This window comes from Lissotriton vulgaris, chromosome 11 (genome assembly GCF_964263255.1).
Source record: "Lissotriton vulgaris chromosome 11, aLisVul1.2, whole genome shotgun sequence".
Taxonomy (NCBI): domain Eukaryota; kingdom Metazoa; phylum Chordata; class Amphibia; order Caudata; family Salamandridae; genus Lissotriton; species Lissotriton vulgaris.
Window position 1 is genome coordinate 846,645,792 of NC_141699.1, and position 26,941 is coordinate 846,672,732.

The 26,941-nt window shown below is 45.1% G+C and overlaps 1 protein-coding gene and 1 long non-coding RNA gene across 2 annotated transcripts in view; both read left to right on the forward strand.

The window, feature by feature from the left end:
• PPP1R7 (protein phosphatase 1 regulatory subunit 7) overlaps positions 1-26,941 on the forward strand; it is a 1,034,080-nt gene that overhangs the window by 888,391 nt on the left and 118,748 nt on the right. The window lies entirely within an intron of this gene.
• LOC147683582 (uncharacterized) lies at positions 16,577-17,973 on the forward strand. Its single transcript, XR_015300957.1, has 4 exons — positions 16,577-16,658; positions 17,303-17,376; positions 17,466-17,530; positions 17,613-17,973. It is a non-coding gene; the product is annotated as an uncharacterized LOC147683582 (long non-coding RNA).

A 26,941-nucleotide genomic window follows, 5' to 3' on the forward strand; every position in this document is an offset into this window, starting at 1 on the left:
TGTCAGGTGTAAATTGAAACCCATTTAAGTTATAGTGAAATGGATTGATATCTATGACAGTAGAAGCACAGAGCTGCTTCAGTGACAGACACATTGAAAAGTTCTGTATCTGAAATGCAGATCCTGAACGCCAGCAAAAAGGAAACACGAGCGCAGAGGAGGTCACATTTATATCGCCACCCCTTACTTACTGTTGGAAAATATAGGCCACGAGAAGTATGGGCCCTCGCAATCTGAACACACAATGTGCTTGCACAAGTGATCTGGATGCACGGACTGGCACCTGCTGTCTAAGCTGATTCCCACTCTCATGCCTATGTGCTTTGTGAGACTATGCAGAGTGCAAAAAGGGAATGCAAACCGGTCACGTATGCCTGGCCTTCCTCCTGTCAGGACATCACTTTCACAGTAAAAGTTTAAAGAGATGCATGGCTCATGAGAAGCGGTTCTGCAAATGTAAACGTAAGAGAATGTTTTCAAAGAGCAGGATGTAGTTAATTCAAGTCAGCACCTTATCTGCTAACATCATCTGCAGACGATGCTTCATTTGAAGGGCAGACATTAGCATAACACCTCTGACCCATTGGAGTCCTCCCCCCAGCGGCCTGGGGTGCAGGGGCTGCCCTTGGCTGGCTCTCTGCTGTGCGGACGGGGACGGTCAAGCTCTCGGTCCTTTGTTATGTTGAACCTGTGACGGAGCGCGCTGACACCTGTTCCCTCACCCACTGCAGCAACAGAGAGCGACAAAAGAGGCAACAGAAGTATGGGGGAGGGCTGCAGCACGGGATGGGACACTGAAGGTGTTCTCTTAAGAAGAAACTCTCATCCACAGTCGTTGGATGCAATTTAATACATTCAATACCTGTTTGATTGTAAGCGGAGACTGAAAAAGGAACTTTCTTTTTCAGGCTGGTGAAAAAAAGCACGGGCATTTCAGCACCTCGAGATCTTTGAAATGTAAAAATCGGCTGGCAACAATTAGACACTTTTCGAAATAAAATTAAATTTACATTCCTGAAATGTCAATCTCCAGTAAAAGGAAACATGTTTAATTTCAAGTCCCCAAACTGTTATTTAAAAATAATGATATGTGCACTAAAGAGGTGGTGTAATTGAAATGTGCCTAATGGATACCTGTTTATGTGTTTGCGCTTTAGCTCTTACTTTTAATTTTATATGTGCAATGTTTCTGGTGTTCCCAATTGAGTGCTGCCGGCTTGACACCTCCACATTTGGCCATAGAAAGCCACATCTTGCTTTATTCAGCATAAACAGTACACACACCTCTCAGTAATCTGTCCAATTATGGTTTTATTCTTTGTATTCTTCAAACTGTGGCTGTTCTTTTTCAGTTACAATTACGTAAAAACAATAGAGTGCAAAAAGAAACCAGCTGTGGTGAGGTACGATTTTTAATAACTTCAAAACTGTATATTTATGTGGGTATTTTTATATGACACAGTGGCAACGCAGGGAAGTACACGGCCAAAGGAAATACATTGATCTGGGTTCAGAAAAGGGAAGTGGAGTTTCTAAGGGTAGTGAGATGTAGTGCTGTCTATGTGCTGTCAGATCGTTTGTAATTTTACATTAAAGAATAGATGATGGTGTTGCACTTGCATGCTGAGTGTGGGGGTTGGTCGGTCTTGAATTGTTTTGAATAGCGTTCCGCTTTTGTTGGGCTACCCCACTGGTGGTGTTGATGTTACGCGAATGGGTTTTAGAGTATGAAGGCATCAGTGGATTTGTTTTTCTTCCATGGTATTCCATATTGAAGAAGGGAGAGATTGTTGTCATCAAGGTGTCCACCATACCAGGGTGCCAGTGGTTTGGTAATACAGTGTAAATGACTTTTGGTGGGGTAGATTCTACCAAGTCCCACATCCAGAAATAAATAATGATTAAAAACTGACTTTGAAATGGGCACCTACCAGGCCCTATATTTATGTCCTTAATTTTGCAGGAAAATAACACTGATTGGTTTAATGGCAATGACTCTAAAACCCGAAAAGTAATCAATGTCAGCGATGCAATCCCTGTTTACAATTCACGTTTACATTCCCTAACAGTCTTTTCTTGTCCTAGATATGGTGTTTTTATAGGTTATTTTCTTGCAACATAGAACTCTTGCCTACTGCAAACTATGCACATAGGTGCCTTTATGTGTCTGTGAGAATACTGGTTGAGGGCGGCAGGTCATCACAGGTTATGAGTGAGAGCTGTAGAGTTGAGGATGAAGGCAGTGAGAGTTTCTCACATTGCTTGTCACTGAGTCATAAATGGTTCAGACTACATGTTCCACCAATCCATGGCCTCTCTGCACAACTCACAGATTGATGGTCACTTATGTGGCAAGTGTAATTACCAGTTTGAATGAAAATATGTACAGGAGGTACACTCCTGTTGAAATTTTAACAGTACCAAATGAGAAATGTTATGTTTATAGGTAAGAGGAAACCGAGAGAGAGAGAGTGTGTGTGTGAGAGAAGGCACTGTAAAGAGAAGGTGACACAATGAAGTACATGCAGAAGGACAGAATTAAAAGAGAAAAAAAAGTGTAAGGACATTACGTGTAAAATATGCAGATGTATGATATCAGAAAGATGTGGCAAGAAGTCTGTGCCTAACCAAGTGAGAGACCATAGAGGAAAGTGGTGTGCAAGGGAAACAGGAGTGAATGAGACACTCTGAAGATCAATACTTTTTTCAACACTCATTAATGTTCAGTTTAATTCACAGCCAAAATTCCAGAAAGATTTTCAATTTTAATATTTAAACCCCAAATCATTGTTAATAATTTTTCTGATACTGTTAACATGCCTTGGGAAAGCTAATAGGTCTGGCTTGTGTTAGGCGTGTGTTTGCTGCTGTGTGATGTGTGGATGCAATAACCGAAAACTCACAGAGGCACCAAACTAAAGATCAGGTTGCATGCTGTATGAAGCACAGGATTCTACTTCACATGTTTTACATACCAGCATTGATTACATAGGCTACATCTTTTGGAAAGGATTGCTAGTTAGATCTCTTTGGCCAGGCCCATTCTACACACGCTCCACCATTTTCATCCTACATAAAGATCTAATGCTTGCTTGTTTTTGTGCCACCCCACTCTATGCCACTCCACTCTACGATAATCCACTATACACCAGTCCACTGTACCCCACTTCACTGTAAGCCACACCACTCTGCATTACTCCATTACACACTATTACTCTCCAAGCCATTCAATTCTACAAACACTCCAGTCTATGCCACTCCTTTGTAGGCCCCTACACTCTACCCTATTCCACTGTATGCCACTTCACTCTACGCCATTCCACGGTATGCTAGTCCAGTGTATGTCATTCCACTGTACGCCACTCCACTGTACACTAGTCTACTCTAAGCCATTCCAATCCATGCCACTCCACAGCACTCCACTCTACTCTATTACACTCTATGCCACTCCATTCCACGTCACTCCACTATATGCCACCCAACTCTACACTAATTCGCTGAGCGCTATTACACTTTGTTCTATGACACTCCAGTCTACGGCAGTCCACTCTATGTTCCTCCAATCTACGCCACTCCAATCTACGCTATTACACTGCAAGCAGCTTCACTCTATGCCACTACACTCCATGCTATTCTACTCTGTCACTACACTCTGCGCTACTCTGCTCTACACCACTCCGCTCTATGCCACTCCAGTCTTTGCCACTCCACTCTCCGCTATCCCACTGTATGCCACTGTACTCTATGCCACTCCATTCTTAGCCAGCAGTACGGGTGCGCTTTGCTTCCCTGTAAGTAGCCTGCCATAGACAGGGTGTAGGTAGAGAAGTACAGTAATCCAAAACATTTATTCATTGCGATTGTGGATGCACATCCATTGCAGAGTAACCCAAGTAAGAGATAATTGAAATGGTAAAGTAACCCCAAGAAATCTCACAGGAATAGTTTTGAAGCTGATAAAGGAACTTTGATATATATAAACCATCTTAATGAAAGCGATCAGTGACAGGGAAAAAGTGCAATTTCTCTAACTAAAATGTTCTCATTTGATTTCTTCAATGTGTACCATACTTCTGGAGTAAACACCCATGATTACAGGATGCTAGAGGTGGCTTACACATAACTCCCAATCACATTGCTTTGACTGTGAGGTATGAATTAGCAATAAATACCTGAAAGCGCTAGGTCTTTGGAGGGCACTGACAAGCTATATCCCTTTCAGTGTATGGAAACGCACAACAGCATTGTAGTCTGGAATTACTTCTTATGCAATTTTATATAGCGCAAACTCAACCCGAAGCTTTTGGAGTGCTCTACATGATTACCAGTAACATTGCATAGGGTCCATTCCTTTTTTTGGGGATTAAGAGAATTTTCCAGAATTACAGAATGTTGAGGCGACGCAAGACATACTCTCCCAATGAATCTTTAATGACAAATAAACCTCTGTAAGCCTTTATGCTGGCTGTTCTGAATTACACTTCTTGTCTTATTAATGTTTACAAACTGGGTGTTCTGAATTACACTTCTTGCTTTATTAATGTTTACAAACTCACTAAAAGAGTTAGGCTGGGTGCTTAAACCTCGTTCTACTCTCAGTGTCCCAGTCAGTCACATCTTATGTTGCCTTTCCATGCAAAGGTGCCGTCTTTTCAGCAGGGCCCATCCCCCAGTCTGTGAGAGTTTCCTGTTCAGGTGATTCCAGCGCACTTGCCTCTTGACGTCCCCACATTTCTCACCCCAATAAATCTTACAGATGGGATTTTCATCAGGAAAAATGTGTCACAAAACTTGCTGGCAAATGGTGAAGATTTTGTGTTTTTGTAGTAAAGTGGTAAACATACATTTTGTTTGTTACTTCCTCCCTCAGTTCTGAGTGCAAAACTGAGTACACTGTGCACATTACTCATCAGTAATTACGGTACCCCTTGCTTGACTTATTTATTTATTTATTACTTTTTTATAGATCATGCCTCATATAGAAGTGGCATGTTCGTACACTGTGCAAATAAAACACAGCAAAAAGTATTTTCTCTCAGATTAGCACTCACATTAAAATAAGATAAATAGGCAGGGCTTTAAGTTGGCCGGGTCTCACTGGTTCTGAGCACTGGCAGTTTTTTAAAGGAGGCCTGGAAATGGGTCTCAGGAGCAGCAACATTGTCGTTGTGTCACCGGGGCTTTAAGTGGAAATTTGTTGAATATTATATACATGCTATAGTTGCTTATTTATCTTATGCAACTAACAACCATTGACCAAGCCAATAGTCCCGACTTGTAGGTATGATATTGCTTGTTGTATCATATATCTGGATGCAATGACAGAACAGCAAAATACAAGTCGGGCGGCACTCATTGATTTTTAGTTTGCATGTTTAAAGCCACACCCTTAATTACATTGACTACGCCCCTTTGAGAGAACCCCAAGTTTTTTTCATATCACTTAAAGCCCTGACAATAGGTTAAACCATGGGTTAACTTGATATGATTTTAAAATGAGTGTTTCTGATTGTCCAAACGGTAAAGGGTGTATGTAAGTAATATGCAGGGATGAGGGGACAAGGGTCCACAAAGTATGCAACAGCTTTCCAGCCTGACATCCAACACCGCAGCTCCATTGTGTCTGCTGTGTCTTACCATGCACCACCAAGTATCCATGTGGCAATGTAGAGTGCAACCCTAGAGCAATTGAGCTTTCAGCAAGGGTGGGAGCCCTACCTAATGATCATGGATCAGTTACACGGAATCAGGAGGTTTGTAGATGGTGCATCCATCATGTGTAGAAGTGGTGTTCTCTGAAGAGATATCAGGAGTGTGTGCTCCACAGAAGGCCACCAGTAACACCCTTAAATACCCAGTGATTACTGTGTTTTTTCAGTCAAAGTAGGCAATAGGAACAGTACTCTTGAAAGATTTTCCATTGTTGATGCCTTCAACACTAATGGATGCAGTGAGACACCTAGCTAGAAAATGCAGAGCTGTGTGCCTTGAGCGCTCCTGAAATTTCAAGAGTGGCTTGAAATGCAGATTTTTTATTTTTTTATTTTTATAAGTCAGAGGATGTGATAGAGACACAGCACAGTTGGCCATGTACATACAGTCTAGTGAAACCTAGGCTATTGTGGAGACAGGATAATACCACTTGAACATAAAAGAAGCCACACTCTGAGATGAAAAGCATGAGGGTGGGATGCTATCTACAGGCCGGCTTTAGAGCGGTGCAGCTGGTGAATCCACACCTGGCACTGAGCTCAGGGGAGGGCTGTGTTTAGAAATAAGGTATGAGCTAAAAAGCACCTGCTGCAGAGTTCATTTTGTGTACATAAGTTTTCAGACAACAATAAAAATGTCAAGATAAATCTGGTGATTAACCTTCCTGCTGGAGAGAGTTCAGAGTTTTTGCTAGTAGTAATTTTGATTCATCTGAAAGTAGAGCAGAGGGTTAATATTGGGAGTAGGCATAACTTGCGTAATTAGTGAAGCGTAATCAGGTGGAATTATCTAAAAATTCTGTGAGGTTATGCATAATTACGCAAAAAGAGTAATTCTAGGTTTAGTGCTATTTCATAATGCAAAAATGCAACCTTGCGTCCAAAAATGAGCATAAGAAATCTTTTTATGTTAAGAAATAGTGCTAAATGCAACAGAACACGAATAGCAAGGGAAAGGAGCCGATCATGCTTGCGAAATGGGCACCTGGGGTAGGTTATTAAAAAAAAATGACCTTCCCCCGTGTTTAGTACTATTTTCTTATTGCCAAAAGCCCCCCAAACAGCCATAACGGGCGTGAACAGGCATTTTGCACTAAGCAGTCGCGCTAAATGTACTTTTGCAGGTGAATTTTCCCTCCAACTTACTCCCAGCTTCTAGCGCTAATTCCATTTTGGAAGCAAGGAGGCGTTTTAGATTGATAAATAGCACTAAATGCAGCAGAACACAAATAGCAAGCTCAAGCAGCCACTTGCACTCACTAAGTGTGTTCTCCTGGTAGGATTGTTTTTCCCCAAATTACTTTTAGTTACGCGAGCAGGTGTAATTGCGTTATTATCGGTATTTGTACGTCAAAGATTACCTACCGAAAAGGAATAAAAAAAATTACTCTGATTAGCGTGATAGAAATTATTCCCAGGTCTAGTTAATATACCTACTGCAAAGAAAGTGTACCATGCAGACAAAAGGACTGTATTTTATGTGAGTTGCTCAGTGGATAACTGCTCTTGTTGCACAGATTTTTTCTTATTTCCAGTTCATAAATTACAATCTTAAATAGCACAGTGACCAAAGAACTTTCATCAAAGAACTGCATGCAAACTGTATGGTATAGGTTAGAACGTTATGTTTTCCCCCAGACTTTCAATATCCTATTATTGCTAAAAACTGTTTGCTTGGATAGTAGTGCATTTGGATTGGAAAATTGTATCCCAACCACCGTGGAATGTTTTAAATCCTGAGTTTGTGTGTCTCCAGAAAAAATACTCAATGGATGACATGCGATTCCTACACCTCGTAATCCTTAGTGTCTTTTGTAGCATTACCTACATATTAATTTAGAGTTGTATGATTCATTGTCTCTGTATAATGTGTGTGATGTATAATGCTCTGACAACCTACACTAGTATCAGTGGTGCAATAAAACAAATGCATGTGAGAGAGGGGCTATGAAGAGTTGATGGGCACATTTGAAGGGTTGTAGTGAGGTCATCCATGCAGAAGGAGGTCAAGGGGGGGGGCACCAAAAAAGACTGTTGCACCAGGCACCACCAGTACTGAAGTCGACTCTGGCTAGCTAGTCCGCCAAAGGATGGTCACAGTCTTGGAGTGAATTGACTTTGTCATAGCGAAAAAAGGCAAGGGCTCTGAAACCGGGCCTGAATAGTCCACTAAGTTATTTGCAAAACATGATCAGAATCATTTACTTTATATCACAGTGCAATGCCCCATCCTTCCTTAATTGAAGATAAAGATCACATGGCAATAGTGAAGTGTTCCAACTCAAATAGATTTTAAAAATGCACATAAAACCACAATTTTCAAACACAAAACGACTAAATTCAATAGCAGCATCATGTAAATAAGTTTTTTGTAGAGAAAAGTTCATTTAAATTTTGAATATTTGGATAAATAAAGGATTATGGAGCTTTCCCTTTGAAATGTGCATCCTTTCTGCTGCTAGTATTTGTTTCTGGTGAGCAATGTGTGTTTAAATGCAAAGTGTGTTTAGGACTGCAGTACCACCTCCTGCCTACGGGGACAGAGCGAGCAAAAATATAAACACACTTTATGAAACACAGGTTCCCACAAGGCAATTTTCTCAAAAGTTGTAAAAATTGACACAGATGTTCCTGAAGTCATTTTTAATAATTTAGAAGACATTACCTTGTGGGGACCTGGGTTCAGGTCCCCACAGTGCAATCAAGTCCCCACAGCGTGAGTCACACACACACGCACACACATACACGCACACACACACACACACACACACACACACACACACACACACACACACACCCCTCTTGCAGGCTGCGTGTTTTGGTGCAGAACAAAGTGAAGAGTGTGCCATGCCTAAAACCCTGCCATAGGTCAGTCACTTTAAAAACATGGCTCTTCCCACAATCTGGCTAATCTCCCCTGCCTCCCTCAGCATCAGATCAGCGCCAGGAAACCCACGGTGACAGAGCGCTTTATAAGCTCACCTTAACATAACATAACATAACCCCTCTAGCTGGGTGCACTATACCAGTGGTGAGGGTACAGGTGCATGAGTCCTGTACCCCTATAGTGTCTAAGTCCAATCTTAGACATTGTACGTGCAGTACTGCCATCAAGAGTATATGGTGCTTGGAGTTTGTTATTACGAACTCCACAGCACCATAATGGCTACTCTTAAAACTGAGAAGTTTGGTATCAAACTTCTCAGCACATTAAACCCACACTGATGTCAGTTTGGGATTTAATGAAAAATACACACAGAGGACATCATGGAGATGCCCCCTGAAAACTAACCTATCACTAGTGTCCAGGCTGAGTGGCTGCTTACAGCAGCCACCACTAGACATGTTTCTGGACTCCTGAGTCGAGTGCCTGCTGCTCTCAGGGGCCTGAAACAATGCACATCCTGGGACGAGGTGCCAATACTCCTCCCCCAGGATGGGCAGGGTCCACAAAGGGGGAGGTTCAAAGGCTTGCCGCCTTAGTGAGCTTCCCCAGGCCACTTGCTGCTTTCAGCAACTGGTCCCCACTGGTTCTGACCTCCTCTTTGGGCGGGAGAACCGGTGGGAAGAACAAGTGAGGAAGAGAGGTGTGCCCACCTCTGCCAACTCCACCCCTCCTGTGAGGGACGCGAGGTGAAGCACAACTCAGTCCCCGCCATCTTGCAGAAGGGGGGACTCAGCCAACCAGGGAAAGGCTCATGCCCCCCTCCTACTGGAGGGCAGCATAATAGGGGGTGTACCCACCCCAGGGAAGGGACCCATTGGTCCCAACCTTTTAACCTACCTGTACCACCCCTATATCTAGTATTTAGGGGCACCCCTGAACCTTGCTTCCTCAAACCAGAAGAAACTACAAGAAAAGAAGGACCGAACAGCCGTGCCGAAGCTAACAAGAGGAAGACGCCCACTGACTTAGGCCCAGCCCTACTGGCCTGTCTCCACCTTGAACCTTCAACTTCCAAAACCTCGGAAGACTTGCCTACCTTTTAACCACAAAGACTGTGTCTCCTGTGAACACCGGATTTGCTCATCTCCGTTTGGCTCCGGCCGGACAACTCAAATTCGCACCACTCCGCACCTGCCGTCCATGGCCCGAGCTCGAGTGGGGAAACACCACGAGGAGGTCTCCCCGGCAATCCTGACTCGAGATTCGGTGGCACCTGACCTGCCTCAAACCTCCTGCCAACGCCTGCACCCTAAATCAGGAAGGTCCCCCCAACCGCGACCAGGAGCTGGTAAGAAGATCCGACCATAAAAAGTCACCCCTGCACCAGACGCCCCACGGCCTTGGGTGGCCCAAGCGATGGTGCCTAACCAACCCCCCAGCATCCCAACTTACCTCGCTAAGTGGTGGTCCCAGCCAGAAAACCTTAGTCTCTTAGTCGGAGCCTGCAATGCCTTTGCAAACTGGAGGTTCCCCGTTTGCAAACAGTGCACCCGAAGTCGAAAAGAACACCATGCACCTGACCGCCCTAGTGCTGCTGAGGGTGCACCTTTGGTGCTACTTTGCTTCCCCATTTGACCTGAGCTAAAGTTCAGGAGATTTGCTCCCACAACCAAGTGGCCTGCTAGTCAGTAACCACCAACCGGAGGCCCCCTATCCCCATTGCATAACATTGGGCCTCCGCAATCTTCACCTGGCCGCCCTAGTGCCGCTGATGGTGTAACAAGAGTGCATCCCTGACCCTAGGGGATCCATGAGTCTGCCCCCAGAATCTCAACTCCCACTATCGAATACTTACCCTAAAACTGATAACAGTATGTTTGAGGCATGTAAGCTGTAGATCACATGCTGTGCATACATCGCCATCTAGTCTTGGGTCTGGATGTTTACACTTTGTTTTTCTTCGAACAATCCTTTCCAGTCACGAGATAGGTGACTCCCCCATTCGGTGATAGTGTGCATGGCCATCGACTCCATCTTCAGATTGTTTTTTTCCGCCATCGGGTTCGGATGTTAGTCGCTGCGCTCTGGTTCGACGCTGTTCCTTTGGTTTCCCTAGGTGCGCAACACACTCACCCTCTGCGGTATTGGTTCCGATCGAGTATACCATTCTTTGCGTATCATGTTTAATTATAAAAACCCTCTTTCGATCGGAGAGCTTGTGGTAGGCCATCGGGCCTACCCGTGTTGGTTCGACTCGCAGTCGATGGAACAAACTCCCTTTGAATTCTGCCCTCAGTGCCACGCAAAGTAGCCGCGCACCGACTCACACGGAGTGTGTAACCTGTGCTTGTCTCCAGAGCACAGAGAACAAGACTGAGATGTGTGCCAGGCTTTACGCTCCAAAAAGACGCTTCACGACCGTTGGGCTCGACGTTGCGCCATGCAGAGTCAACACACAAGCTCTATTCCGGACCTCTTCGGACCAGAATCAGATGAAGACGCATGTGACGCTATTGGGGCTGAGGAGGAACAGCAACCGATCTCAGTTTCTGGGTACTACTCTGACCAGGATGCAGATGTCCTGCATGGACAGCGTACTGTGAGTACAGAATCTCACTCGCTTGACATCCATTTCAACCGAAAAAGAAGGCCCTGGACCAACCCGCGCCCTAGGGCACTGGTCGGACCTGAGACCACGCTTCTAATGACCCGCCTTCTGGCTCTGAAAAGCCCCACTCTAAATCGGGCACCGAGCCGAAACCTTCGGGATCGAAGCCAAAGTCTGGCTCCGAACTACATTACTCAGCACCGAAACATACTTCGGATCCGAAGACACCAACTCCGAAAGTGTTGGCATCGGAACCTTCGGGCCGAAACAGACTGATGCACCAAAGTCATCCAAAAAAACTCTGGTTCGACGATCCGCTCAATAAACTGGACGCAAAATAGAAGGTGGTGTTTATTAATCCTCAGACTGGAAATATTACAAAAGTGACTCTAAGAAGGACTGATGCAAAAGAGAAATATCACGTTCCCTTGAAGAGATCTGTTGGAACTAACCCTTCCCCACCTCCTCTGTCTCCTACTCTTCCCTCTACTCTTTCCTCACCCCCTTCTCCTCAATTTCTACCTGTGCCAACTTCACCTGAACATTCACCAGGTACACCTGACAATTGAGATGATGGGGATGGCAATGGGGATGTGGATGATGATATTCAGCCTATACCTACAGATCCATGGAACGACTACATCACTAACTTGTCCACGGGCAAAGATTCTGACTTATACCCCACCAAGCCCTCTTCACCGGACGACAGTGTAGGCTAGATTGAATTGCTGGGTCGGGCAGCTAATTACCATGGTGTGCCACTCCACAAAGAGTCTCTCGAAGAGAATTTTCTCTTTGAAACCCTTAGCAGTACACAAAAATCATCACACATGTTACCCATGCTCAAAGGGATGATTAGGCATGTAGATGATATCTTTAATGATCCTGTCAGGGCACGTATCCTTACCCCTAGTGTAGATAAAAAAATATAAGTCGGCACCATCCGACCCAGTCTAAATAAAGGGACAGTTACCATTGGACTCACTGGGGGAGTCAAATGCACGCAAAAGGGTCAACTCCCAAACTACATGAGATGCTCCACCCCCAGATAAAGAATCTAAGCTTCTTGATGCTTTCTGGAAAAGGGTTGCCTCTCAGGCGGCAAACATCTGGCGCATATCGAACACACAACCATTGTTAGCTAGATACGTCCGTGCGCACTGGGATGAACTGGAACAATTACTCAAATTTCTACCCCAAGAACATATAGCAAACGCTCAAGATCTAGTGAGAGAGGGACAACTTACCTCAAATAATCAAATCGGGTGCTACCTAGATGCTGCTGACACAATTGCCAGAGTGGTAAACACCAGTGTCCTGTTACGAAGGCACGCCTGGCTTCGCATATCTGGGTTCAAACCTGAGGTCCAGACTTCTATACTAAACACACCCTTTGTTAAGGAACACTTCTTTGGTCCAGTGGTAGATTCTTCACTGGAAAAGATTAGGAAAAACACTGAAGTGACCAAATCCATGGGAGCCCTTCAGTCAACACAAGGCGGTGGTTCCTTTCGGCGCTCATTCTATCGAGCAGGGTCCAAAAATACTTCCTCAGATACTACATCGACCTACAACGGCAATAAAAAACCTCTGGCTCAAAAAATTACTTCTGAGGGGGTTACAGAGGAAACCACAGCAAAGGCAGAGGTAGAGGGTCAAACACACGTACCTCCCCATCCAATATAAATCAGTGACTTACCTATACTTTCCCACGACCATTTAACACCTGTCGGTGGAAGACTGTCACATTTCTTACCAACTTGGCAGTCAATAACAACAGTAAAGTGGGATCTACAGATTATCCGTTCTGGTTACTGCCTGGAGTTCATCAACACTCCTCCAAAGGCACACAAACTTTCACAGGACCACCTACACCTCCTCCAACAAGAGGTACAGTTTCTACTTCTAAAAGGAGCTATAGAACCACTACCCCTACAACACCAAGGGTCGGGCATGTGCTCCTTTTACTTCCTAATACTTGAAAAGGACGGCTCTCTCAGACAAATATTAGATCTCAGGTAACTACATTTTTACATACAGTCAGACCATTTCCATGTGCATTACCAGTTCAAGGTACTCCCATTCGGAGTCACCACTTCCACCAGAGTCTTCACAAAGTGTATGGCGGTACTAGCTGCTCATCTAAGAAGACAAAGCATTCATGTCTTCCCATGCTTGGACGACTGGCTCATCAAAGCCAACACGTACCAACAATGTCTCAAGCATACTTCTATAACTATTCAGTTACTGCATCAACTTTGGTTAATAATCAATGTTACAAAATCACGTCTTCAGCCAACCAATACTCAGACCTATCTAGGAGCCACTTTAGATACTCAAAAGGCTCTCACGTTTCCAAACGCAGCCAGAATTTGCAAAATTCAGGCTTTAGTTCTCCAATTTCAACCCAATCAATCACTTCCAGCTCAGATTTATATGCAACTTCTGGGGATGATGGCATCTTGCATCGTGATCGTTCCCCACGCCAGGCTACACATGCGTCCATTTCAAGATTAACCCCTTGCGTGCTGATGACGGCTCCCGTCCGTCATGCATTACAGTGCAAAGTGGGGGTGGTCCGAGTTGCAATGTGACTCATGTAATATTCAGTCTGTATCGTATCAAACTCGCCACAAAAAATATTTATATTAAATTAAATCACAATTGTCAAAAGGAATCAAAAGGAGCCCAATATGGCATCCGTCTCCCACAAAATAGTAACTTATGAAAGTGTGGTATTAAGGGACGTTCTCAAAGCACTAAGAAAAAGGACCTATGTTAAACACAACATCACCGCAGAAGAACGGGCAGCCTTGGAATCACTGAGAAACAACAAGTCGGTAGTGATCAAACCGGCTGATAAAGGTGGATCCATTGTTATGCTGAATACAGAAGCCTACAAGACAGAGATCTATTCACAATTAATGGATGGCATCAGCTACAGACCGGTGACACGCGATCCTACACAGGAAATACGGAAGGAGATCCGGACACTCACACAAAAAGCTCTAGAGATGGGATTCATCACAAATAAGGAGCTAGAATACCTCAATGTTGAGCAACCACGGATACCTACTATTTACGTACTACCCAAAGTACACAAGAACCCACTGAAGCCACCTGGACGCCCAATCATTTCAGGCTGTGGATCACTTCTAGAACCACTGTGTAAATATGTGGATGTCTTCCTAAAGCCACTTGCTGAAGCCACTCCCTCCTACCTCAGAGACTCAATGCAGGTCATCAACTTTATAGACCAAAAGCCATTTAATACATATCCTGGTGACGATGGACATTGTCTCGCTATACACTAGCATACCCCAGAGACCAGCTTTAGACTGTATGAAAAGAGTTCTAGAAAGACGAGAACAACCGACGACAGTCCCTACTGAATTCATAGTGGACCTACTAGAAATTGCGATAACAAGGAATTTTTTTATGTTTCAGAATAAATTCTTCATCCAAAGCAAAGGAGTTGCCATGGGCGCTGCATTCGCCCCAGACCTGGCTATCTTATATATGTCTGAATACGAACAGCACTGCATCCTGGCACAAGTAAACCCATACCGTGATATGATTTCTACATGGCATCTATATATTGATGATGTCCTGATGACATGGACAGGTGATGAAGATTCCCTGCACGCTTTCTTGGAATGGTTGAACACCCAATCTGAGGATATAAAATTCACAATGAACATGAGCAAAGAGTTGGTTGACTTCCTGGATATAAGTATCAAAGTGGATAACGATCACCTCTATACTACACTTTTTAGGAAACCCTCTGAGAGAAATTCACTTTTGAGATATACGAGCCACCACACGAGGAGATTGAGGGACATCTTACCCTTCGGTCAATTTCTCCGAATACGAAGAAATTGCTCCCTCAAAGAGGATTTCTTCAAGGAATCGACCTGGACCTGGAAGCGACCTGATCAATCGCCTTATAGACAGGGGATACCCAAAGCGTCTTGTAAAAAGATCACGTAAACGAGCTTGGTACTAAGATAGACCATCTCTATTGGTACCCAAAATACGGACGACATCTCAAGAACGCATGATTTGTGTAACTACATTCTGTACCAAGAGCAACGCAATACGGAAAATAGTCAACAAGCATTGGAGTCTAGTTGCAGACACCCTTGACAGTCAAGATCCTCCAATGCATGCATTCAAAAGGGCCAAGAGTGTGAGGGACCATGTGGTACGATCAACGCTGGACATTCCACAGGCACCCACCATACAAAGACTATGGAACTTACCAGAAGTGGTGGGCCACTTTAAATGCACAACATGCAAAGCATGCCCTACATGCTCGGAAACTAAGCAAATTGTGTACAACAATCTCACTATAGACTTGAAATCTTTCACCAATTGCAACACAAGCGGAGTCATCTACGCTATCCTATGTCCTTGCAATCTGATGTATGTCGGACAGACTAAACAAAAAATAAAAAAACGGATATTCCAGCACTGCAGCAGAATCCGCTGCTCCACAGCTGGTGCCCCCCTAGTGGAACACTTTAAAGAACATAACCACACCCCGGATTCCATCCGATGGCTAGTACTGGAAAAGATCTCATTGGGACCACGCAGAGGCAACCTGAATACCATACTTAACATCAGAGAATGCAAATGGATGTACCTATTCAGAACCATCAGTCTAGGGCTCAATGAAATGGATGCTAATTTTGCCCAAATGGCGGGTATAAATCCAGAATGATTACCCAGCAAGGCCTCAATCCATACTCTTTCCCCCTTTCCTCTAAATAGAGGATAATGTATAATTGAAGATACTACTTGATGCTGAGGTCACCACTGCAAGACAACCACTGTTCTGTATTTTAAATATAGGACTATCTAGAACCGAATATACTGTGTTCCATCACTGTAAGAATATTACCATCTTGTACTGGGACCATTTTTAATCAAATTGAATGTTTGATGTGTTCTAGCACTGTAAGGTTAGCACCAACATGCCTTGTTTTCCGTTAAAAACATTGTAGACATGCAGGTTATATTACTACCAACCATGTTTTTAACACGTATATTATCAGAGGACATTATTGATTTATAATGTCGACTTGTACATTCACATTGGGAAGTAGAACCATCTGTGTAATTTATCTATGTGCCAACCAAGCGACCAATACTGTGGATATGCCATTCCATTAATCACGCAGACACCAGGGACCTGCACTTGAGAGACACTATTGCATTTTCACATCCATGCAGTCCTGTAACACAGATTCTATTTTCCCTCAAGCCGCAGCTCTTTCGAGACACTCCCTGGCTCACGCTTTCCGCGTTACACAAGGAATGCCACTGTAACGCTACGTGATTGGCTCGTGATGACGAGCCCCCATCACTAACCGATACTCAGCGGCTGCACCGCGAGGTTCCCAGATTCAGTCTGCCAAGCTAGAGGACTGACGGCTGCTACGGCGCTCTAGTAAGTAACTTGGCCCCCCCTTTGATACTTGCCAAGTACCCTTCACTTGAATAGCAATCCGAACCCTGCATGCAAGTGCCAGGCGGCACAAGTTCATTTTGTTTTCTATTATGTGAATGTATATCCCGAGCACTTCGGCTAACCCACACTACCATCTAATGGCGCCTCTCCTGTATAGCACGTTTAAGTTATCGTGCATTACATTTCCTATCCCGGGTTTGCCAGCCCAGCACGTTTTGATTTCGCAAGCTCAGTCATGGGCTCTTCAGCAAGCCGTGTGGCTTTCACAACCACAACTTTTAAATAAACTTGCGGGTTTAAATTTGGAGCACTCTGGATAATTCTTTATTCTACGGCGCTCCTTTCCCTCGTGGTGAAATGTTCATTACATTGTGCACATTTATTTAAATCTCGATGATTTCGGCACAAGGCGCATTCTATTGACTTTTGAATGCATGCGCCCTTCTAGTGGCAGCGCAGAAACTTTGAGGCAATATCCACCCCCGCTTTTTAAATAGGCAACCTTCTAAATATTTAGAGCCCCTCGAGCTCATTGCCCATCATTGTCTTGCTTTAACCAAGCGCACTGACCATTCCCCATGCGACTAATCTTAATGGTGGTTTTTCAAACATTTCCCACACAGCGCGCTGAACATTTGGAAACACCAGGAACAATCCCGGATATGAGTCATTGAGTCCATTAAGGAGCAGTCCTCAAGTAAGTTCCCCCTTCAACACTATTATACTGCATCTAGCAGCTTGGTCTAGCTAGTTACTGAGCCCCAGTCTCTAATTCTTTTGTCTCAGACAGAATACCAAGGAGCCAGCTCTGGCCCATCCCAAGATGGTAAAGATTCCAACCGTCTTTTGATGTATGTTATCTCCTTCTTTAGTATCATTTACTTCACTCACCCTCTGCTTAAGGTAACTACAGCCTCTACATTATTCTTGTAGGCTCTCCCTTCTCACTGTCCTGATGAAGACCCCAACATGAGGCAACAATTACCCTTCTAGCATACTTCGGGGGTCGAAACGTAGACTACGCCATCCGAAGCACACCATAGGACACAAAGAAATATATTAATTTGACCTATGTGTGATGCATTTTTGGAACCTTGTACACTTTGATTGTAAAGGCGTGTTTTGATTTCAACGTGATGTTTTTAAAAAGTCACACCACCTTTACCCGGCCCCTCAAAACCTTCACACTTTCCCTCCCCTTCCCACTGAGAGCACTCTGAAATGTAATGATTTAATAATTGCATTTAAGTACTTCTGTGTGTATTTTGAAACATTGGATACAACTAAGCTGATTAATGTACGCAAAGGCTAATATTGCGTGAACATTGACTATGCAGAAATAAATGCATAGAAATCTTTCTCCTTTTGATTCCTTTTGACAAATGTGATTTAATTTAATATAAATAATTTTTGTGGTGAGTTTGATACGATACAGACTGAATATTACATGAGTCACATTGCAACTCGGACCACCCCCTCTTTGTACTGTTATATGGACCCAGGTCCTTGAGTTTTAGGGCCTACCCCTTTATTACTCATGCATTACAGTGCTGCATCAACTATGGTTAATAATCAATGTTACAAAATCACGTCTTCAGCCAACCAATACTCAGACCTTTCTAGGAGCCACTTTAGATACTCAAAAGGCTCTCACATTTCCAAACGCAGCCAGAATTTGCAAAATTCAGGCTTTAGTTCTCCAATTTCAACCCAATCAATCACTTCCAGCTAAGATTTATATGCAACTTCTGGGGATGAAGGCATCTTGCATCGTGATCGTTCCCCACGCCAGGCTGCACATGCGTCCATTTCAAGTTTAACCCCTTGCGTGCTGATGACGGCTCCCGTCCGTCATGCATTACAGTGCTCCTGTGCTGATGACGGCCAGGAGCCGTCATGACCACGCCCGCGATCGGAATGTCCAGCACAGGAGCGGAGTTCTGGCTCGGGCAAGGGGTGCTTAGCCAGTCAGTGGAACCAGTCATACAGTCTATTAACCGATCTAGTGTTGGTAAGCGGCCGTACTCATTGCTCTCGGCAGTGGTCGAACACACAAAATATATCAAAGGGACGGCCCTTCATAGACCCGGTTCCACAGATAGTACTAACAGCAGTCGCATCCCTAACTGGCTGGGGAGCTCATCTTCAGCAACACACTGTACAAGGCCTGTGGAGCCAACAGCAAAAGCTGCTCCACATCAACCATTTAGAGCTGATGGCAATATTTCTAGCTCTCAAAGCTTTTTTAGACCCATCTGGCTGGTAAAACTGTCTTGGTTCGTACCGACAACTTGACAGCTATGTATTACATACAAACAGGGGCTGGACACACTCTCTCCAACTGTGCCACTTAGCCCAAGACATCTGTAGGTGGGCTATTCACCACAAAATCTATCTCCTAGCGGAACACCTCCCAGGAGTGAACAACCAGATTGCAGACCGCCTCAGCAGGCAGAGGCACCAAATACACAAATGGGAACTTCACCCTCAAGTTCTCCTCCCATACTTCCAAGCTTGGGGATTCCCTAAGATAGATTTGTTTGCCACACACCAAAACAAAAATGCCAAAGCTTCGCCTCCAGGTACTCTCAGCCGTTATCCAAGGGCAATGCACTATGGATGAACTGGTAAGGGATATTTACCTACGCTTTTCCACCTCTCCCACTCATTCCATCAGTAGTTCGGAAGCTCAGACAAGCATCTCTGACACTCATCCTAGTAGCTCCAACATGGGCACGTCAACCTTGGTTCCCAACCCTGTTGGAGCTCTCTCTGGTCCCACATCAAAAATTGCATTTAACCTCCAGTCTCCTCACACACAGCCATGGAGAAATCAAGCATCTAGATCCCAAACAACTGAACCTCACGATCTGGCTCCTGAAGTCATAGAGTTTGGTTAACTGAATCTTTCACCAGACTGTATGAACTTCATTAGAGAGGCCTGAAAACCTACCACAAGATCCTGTTACGCAGCCAAATAGAAGCGTTTTGTTATTTATTGCAATACCAATCATATCAATCCTCTTGATGCATCCATACAAAACATTATCTGTTAACTGTTACTGTAGGAGAGTAGGGCCTGCTATCCTATGGTCACCCCAATTTTTGCTTTTTGCTTCACTGGTTTTCGACTTAATGTGGCTGTGGGCCTGCTAATCAGACCCACAGCCTGCTGTTCTCTCTCTAAATTCACATACATGTACTATAGGTACATAACCAATCTGGTACTGGACACCTTATCAGCCCCTGTACAGTGCACTATAGGTGCCCGGTGCATTCAAGGCCTACCAGGGGCTGCAGCATATCTTTTGCTACCCCTGGCTGGTCCTTAAATTGACACAACTGGCTGATCACTCAGCTGGGGCAAGTTGGTGTAATCACCCCTTGCTTAGATATAGTATACCTATATCTAAACCTATATCTGGACACATATAAACCTATAAGTCACTCCTATGGCAGGCCTTAACAATCCTGGAGGCAGAGTGCTTGGTTTTACGTGAGATGGTGCTCTAGCATGAGCTGAGCCTGTCTGCAGCTGTCGGGACCAACTCCCTTAGCTGCTCCGGGATATTGCCATACCATATACTCTTAAGTGCATTATAATCCATCGCGGTTATGTGCTAACTTTGGTTTGGCTTTATCAAAACATGTCGTGTAAGGTGCCATACGATTAGGAATACTATCCCCTCGCCAGTCCTGGCGACGGGGATAGCATTCCACCCTTCTAGAGGGAGAAGACATGTTACTTTACTAAAACGCGGTTAATCCTAACCAGAGCCTCAGCATCACAAAATGGATGCTGCTGCCACCGACACAAGTCTGACCTCCTGCTGCTGACCGAAACTTAGCAGAGGAGGCCTGGACAAAGGGTTTCCTGTTGCAGGGAGGTGCTACACCTCCCCAGACGGGATAGTGTATTGGGGCAGGGAGGGCTGAAAGAAACTAGACACTTCCTGGGGCGCACAAGGCTTCCCCTTGCATAATCCGGTCAAACCGGTTCTGGGGCACACCAGCCCCAGTCCCAGCGCGACCCTGGACAAAGGGAAAGGGGTGTAACCACCCCCTTCCTGGGTCCCACCCAAAGGAGGGACCTAGCAGGTAATCCAGCCCACTAGATTGGTATAAGAGTGGGAGCAGTGCCAACGCACATCAGATTATCCTGACTGAAACTTATGAAACGAAACTCTGGACCCTTCGACATCCTACTCGACGTAGAAGACTGAAGAATCTCCCTTGTGGTCAAGGAGTGACCACCCTGTGCAAACAGGCACCATCCAGCACCTCAACGTTTGCTTTGTTGCAGTTCCCGCCGGAACTTGAGCGACAGAGATCGACAAGACCCAGCATGCCTGCCTTCTAACAGCCCGATCCACAGTCCCTGCAGAGCTGAGACCCGTGGAGGCGACCTAGAGCGCGGGGCCGGCCATCTTGGAAAGACCACGAGGCGCTGACAGTGCAGCTCCCGAGGCTCCCTCGAAGCTGTGCATTGGGGTTTGAGAAGCCCCAGCCCTGAGCAGCTTTTGCACCAAAGCTACCCCCTCCACACTCTCCGAGTGCTGCGTGGGGCCCTTCTGCATTTTGCTGCTCAACGCGTTAGTCAGGTCGCTTGCCCATTGGCTAGCGGCCCCAGTACCGAGGAACCTTTGAAATTGCTCTGCCAGTCCGGTTGCTCTGGACTGGCCCTCGCTCCCCTGAAAAGGAGCACCCGCTCTGACCTTCCTGGTCCGAGTAAGAAGCGATCTTCGAATCCTGCGTGGGTTGCTCTTGCCAAGGTTTGTTTGCTCCAATCCGGAAGCCAACACCGCCGACAGCGAGAGCCTTCGTGGGACAGCTCGTGGTCCACCCCTGGACACCCTCGGTGTCCCAGAGTCCACGTGGCAGCGGAGACAAGCTTCTCGACAACCACCTGATTGCGCCCGACATTGCCTGGTTCCTTCCTGGTTCCACCCTGGTCACTGCTGAGTGACCCAGACTCTGTCCTCTCTGCTTTCAGGTACTCTTCATCTTCGATCCACCCTTGGATGGCACCTGACACTTCTCTTCTGTCCGCCTGCAGCATCTTCATCTCCAGGCTCACTAGATCCACACGACGAAAGCCGACACGACTTTGCACCTGTGCACCCGCTTCCTGTGGGTGAGGTAACTCTTGAACGCCGGTGCTCCTGTATTGGTATACACCTCTAGTGTCTAGGTCTAAAGTTTTGTGCTTCTAGGTCAGTCGCAAGACTCTTAAAACAGCAACTCGATAACTTTTACGCACCATTGACTTTGCATTGGTGCATGTGTGTGCTGTCAGCGCTGCACCCGAATCCCGCTGGCTTTTCCCGACTTCAGCATTGCTAGTCCCGATTGGTCCCAGCGATTCCCCAGGCCCTAGGCCTGACCACTGTTCGATTAGTGATACTTATACCACTTTTTTAATATATGGCTTGCGTGGACCCCCGGCCTCATCCATAATTGTTCAACTTTTATATGTTTAACTATGCTTTTGTTTAAACGCTTGTGCCTCTGCACTCATAAAGAGTACAGAGGATTATTCTAGTAATAAATACATATATGTTTATAATATATAACTTGTGTGGTGTCCTTTCATTTGATATTACAGGATTGTGATTGGTAAAACAGCTTGCTTATCACGACCTCTTGAGTTAAGCCTTTAAGGCTGCTTAGTCCATGCTACCCTTAGGATAGCTTGTCTATAAGGTTGACTTATAACCATCACCATAAAGGATTGTTTGGACTGATACAAGGTGCCCCCAGAACTGGAGACATTATTCTTCTTCTTATTATTATTATATTCTTATATAGCGCCAGAATCAACCCCCGAAGGGGTATCTCTGCGCTTGCCTTGGGAACCCGTCCTGGTTTTTCCTTGTGAGATAGCCCCTACGGGGCATCCCCAAGGTGAAAGCCAGGCATCCCGCCACGGGGGGGCCGTTGTGGAGATTAAGCAAGCTTAATGCCCAGAGTTGCAGAGTGTGAACCCATGATTAGGTCAGGCACCAAAGCGATAATTATCGAGTCCATGGACATTTGAGCTCAAGACCCTGCCGCGTCGGGAATTGAACCCTGGTCCCGGGTCTGACCTCTGCTTCAGGGTCTGCCTGCTCTAACCAGTGAGCCACACTTCTCCACCATCATATATCAGGCCAACCTCTCACAGTTACACTTGCAGCAGTCAGCTGCAGCAGTCAGCATTGGCTTATACCTCCATCTTGCTGCAATAGCTGCGAAGCTTCAGAATAGACGCCATTTATCGGTATTTAGAGTGCCTGTAATTAAAGTTTTTATGGAAGTACTAAAACAAGTCATACCACCAAGACTCCCACCTACTCCAGTGTGGAACCTTAACATAGTCCTCACAAGATTAATGGGCCCGCCCTTTGAATCCATGCACAAATGTGTACCACAGTTCCTCTTTTGGAAAACAGCTTTCCTCATTGTGATTACTTGATAAAGGAGAGTAGGTGATCTACAGGCACTAACCATTGTAGAACCTTTTTTTTAACTACACAAAGATAAAGTGGTTCTTCATACCTGTGAGAAGTTGGCCTGGTATATGATGCTCACTAGTTCTAGTGATCACCTTGTACCATGCCCAGCAACCCTTATGATGATTGGTTGTAAGTCAACCTTATAGACCAGCTATCCTAGTTGCGTGGACAAAGCAGTCTTAGGCTAAACTCTGTAAAGGCATGTGAAGCAAGCTGTTTTACCATACACAATCCCCTTGAATACCAAATGAAAGGACACCACACAGATATATATTGAAAATATATATATATATATATTTATTTACTACAAATATCCCCTATACTCTTTATGAGCACAGAAGCAAATGCGTTAAAACAAAACACAGTTTAAATATACAAAATTTGCACAATATGGATGAGTCCTAGGGGCCACCTAAACCATATACTAAAATAGTGGTATAAGTACCACCAATCGAAAAGGAAGTAGGCCTAGGGCCTGGGGAATCGCTGGAGCTGTTCGGGACTAGCAGTGACTAAGTCGGGAAAGGCCCGCGGGACTCGGGTGCAGCGCTTAAAGCACACGCATGCACCAATGCAAAGTCAATGGTGCGTAAAAGTTACAAAGTTACCGAAAAGGGAACCTTCCGGATGACCTAGAACCTAGCAACTTGGAACATAGACACTAGAGGTGTATTGCTACACAGGAGCACCGGAGTGCCAGGGTAACCTCACCCACAGGAAGCGGGTGCATATGTCTCAAAGTGTGTTGGGTTTCGTCACGCTGGTCAATGGAGCCTGTAGATGAAGATGCTGCAGGCGGGTCGTCGAGGAGAGTTCCTGTGGATCCAAGGGTGGATCTGAAGAGGTGAAGACCTGAAAGCAGAGGGGACAATGTTCAAAGACACTAGCCAGTGACTACCGTGGAACCAGGAGGGAACCAGGCGATGTCGGGTGGAAACAGGCGAAGAAGTGAAGATTGTCTCTGCAGCCACGTGAACACTAAGAGGTCGAGGACGTCCAGGCGTCGGTCACGAGCTGTCCCACGAAGTCTTTAGCTGATGGCAGTGTCGGCTTCTTGATCTGAGCAAACAGGCCTTGGCTAATGCAAGCCACGCAGGAAACGATGCAAGCTTCTCACTCGGACCAGCAAGGTCAGAGGGGCCGCTCCTTTTTACAGGAGCGAGTGCCAGTCTGGAGCAACCAGACCAGCGGTGTAGATTTCGGATTTCGCCGCTGTGAGAAGTTGGCCTGATATATGATGTCTCCAATTCTGGGGGCAGAAAATAAATGTAGGGAGGGTCGAATAGGGCTTTATTTAACGACCAGAACCACTCATGCCCTAAGAGAAACTATCAACAAACAAAAGAGAGGCCTGGTCAGAAACCTGCAAGTGTGCCGCAACTGGACTAGTGTCCCAAAACCATTAGTAGCACTAGAAGTGATAACCCAGGCCTGTTGGAAAAATTCCCATCAGCCCACCCATGTGGTGGAATGTCGTCATATGGGAGATGTCACCAATCCAATTCACAAACAGTGCACCTTAATCATGGCGCAGAGATGGATGGATTAACATGATGTAAATACAGACCACTGGGCTTCACTGGTGATGCTAATGGGGTGCAGTGCAGAAAATAAAAGTGATAAATGTGAGAATAAAATTGACTCCAAGGGCCAAAATCAATTTTAATCAGTATGGCGCTCGGGTCAAGATTAAAATTCTGCCAAATAGTTTGAAATAATAACTATATGTGGGCAGAGTAGGTGAGGGTCGACATGTTTCAGCTGTACTGACTATTGGTCTTAGCTTTCTTCAGGACCATTAGGGAAACTGCGACTGCCAAACAAAAAAGTTAAGGGATAAGTGATGCACGCTAATATACATTGGATGAATCCTACCAGTTCCTCTGAGCCCAGATGAATACTGTAGGAAGTCCAGAACTTTATGTATCTCCTAAAGAAGAGACATAAACGTGAATCAGAAACCATCTAGTGCACAACAGATTTCAGGAAAACAAGCACAGGATACTAAGCACACGAACAGGGCGATGGAGACACTTTCTCCCCGCTAAACTATATTTCAATTAGTGTATTTAAAATCACATCAACAAAAATATCTGTGGTGACTTACCCAGCATTATGTGGGAGTACGCCTCACCTCACCCGGAACCTTCTCGGGAAAAAGGGAGGCCCCGCTCTAGTTAAGGAGGGAAATGGACAGAGAAAGTACCTTTGAGAAATAGCAGAGGGACTAACAACCATGGTGCCTGCCATTTCTAAATTGGGCTTAACAAAACCTAGCTTTAAACAAGAAAGAAACTCAACCAAGTGTAAGAAAAAATGGCTGTGTGACTCTGCAGGAAGGTAGTCAGCCTACACTTGGAGGGCTGTGTCTAGCGATAAAATGACTACAAGAGGCTACCAGATAACCTTAGAGAACTCATATCAAGTGAAAAGCTTCAAAAAAGAGGTAACTACCAAAGCCTATCAGTGACTAAGTGCTGGGCAAATCACTAAAGACTTAAGTAGAATAGGGTCACTCATTAAGGGAAATCTCACTAGTAATGTAGTGGTACACCCTATTCAGTAAGCAAGGGGAAGATCTAGTGCCCTACCTGTCCGTCGGTACCTCGATGCCGGCGTCCGAGAAGGAACGGAGGTACCGACGCATAACACGCATGTCTTTAAATACCCTCGTTGATTGGGTACCTGGCTGCAGCTGTGTTTGTTTTTTGGCGCGTCCGCCTGGAAAATCGGATGCCTGCGCTCAACTGCGCATGCGCTAGGCAACCCGATAGTGTGGCGAGGTAGTAGCGAACTCTAGGCGCGCATGCGCGCTGCGCCCAGGCTGTAAAACGCATGCGCGAACTCAGAGCCTTGCGCTTAGAGCAGTGCATGTGCCAAACTATACTACGCATGCGCTGTTATTTGTACACACTCAAAGGCGATCGTCCTGGCGATGTATATCACCGGAAGAGAACACAGAGCATGCCTCGCGTCTGCACAACAGGCTTTCATTTTGAAGGCACTGAAAAGTAATGAGATGTTAGTATATGCAATCCCTAATACCAAACTGGAGAAGATTATATGCATCGAGTGGGCCATAGTTTATATGTATACACAGTACTTGAATTGGACCATGATGGGTAGCTGTACACTTACACCTGATGATGAAAAGTATTAACAGTGTGTACAAATACCAAACTGGAGAAGATTATATGCATCGAGTGGGCCATAGTTTATATGTATACACAGTACTTGAATTGGACCATGATGGGTAGCTGTACACTTGCACCTGATGATGAAAAGTATTAACAGTGTGTACTGTGAAGAAGCAATTATATGTATGGCATAGTGTGTAAGGCTCAGAATGACTAAATATGGTCTGGGATGGCATCTTGAATGACCCCAGACTGAGTAGACTTTAGGAAACAGATGCCAAAAGACTATGGACTAGGTGAATTTACAGCGACGTCCACGGTATGTCGTCATTCAAACCTTGCATATGGCTTTTCAAAAGAAAAATCCATTTCTGCTCCTTCCTGAAAAGAAATTTGGCTACGTCACTAATGTGTGACGGAATGAATGGCTTTTCTAAAATGACCCATTTCATTTCTTCAGCAGTGTGTCCTTGCTCCAGAAAGTGATTTGTTAATTTCGTGGCCTGTTTGTGACACCTAATGGTGCTTTTGTGCTCCCCTATTCTTATTTTAATCTTACGGGTAGTATAGCCAACATACCTGAGGGAACAGGGACACGTTATCATATAGATGGCGTTGTCGGTGTTACAAT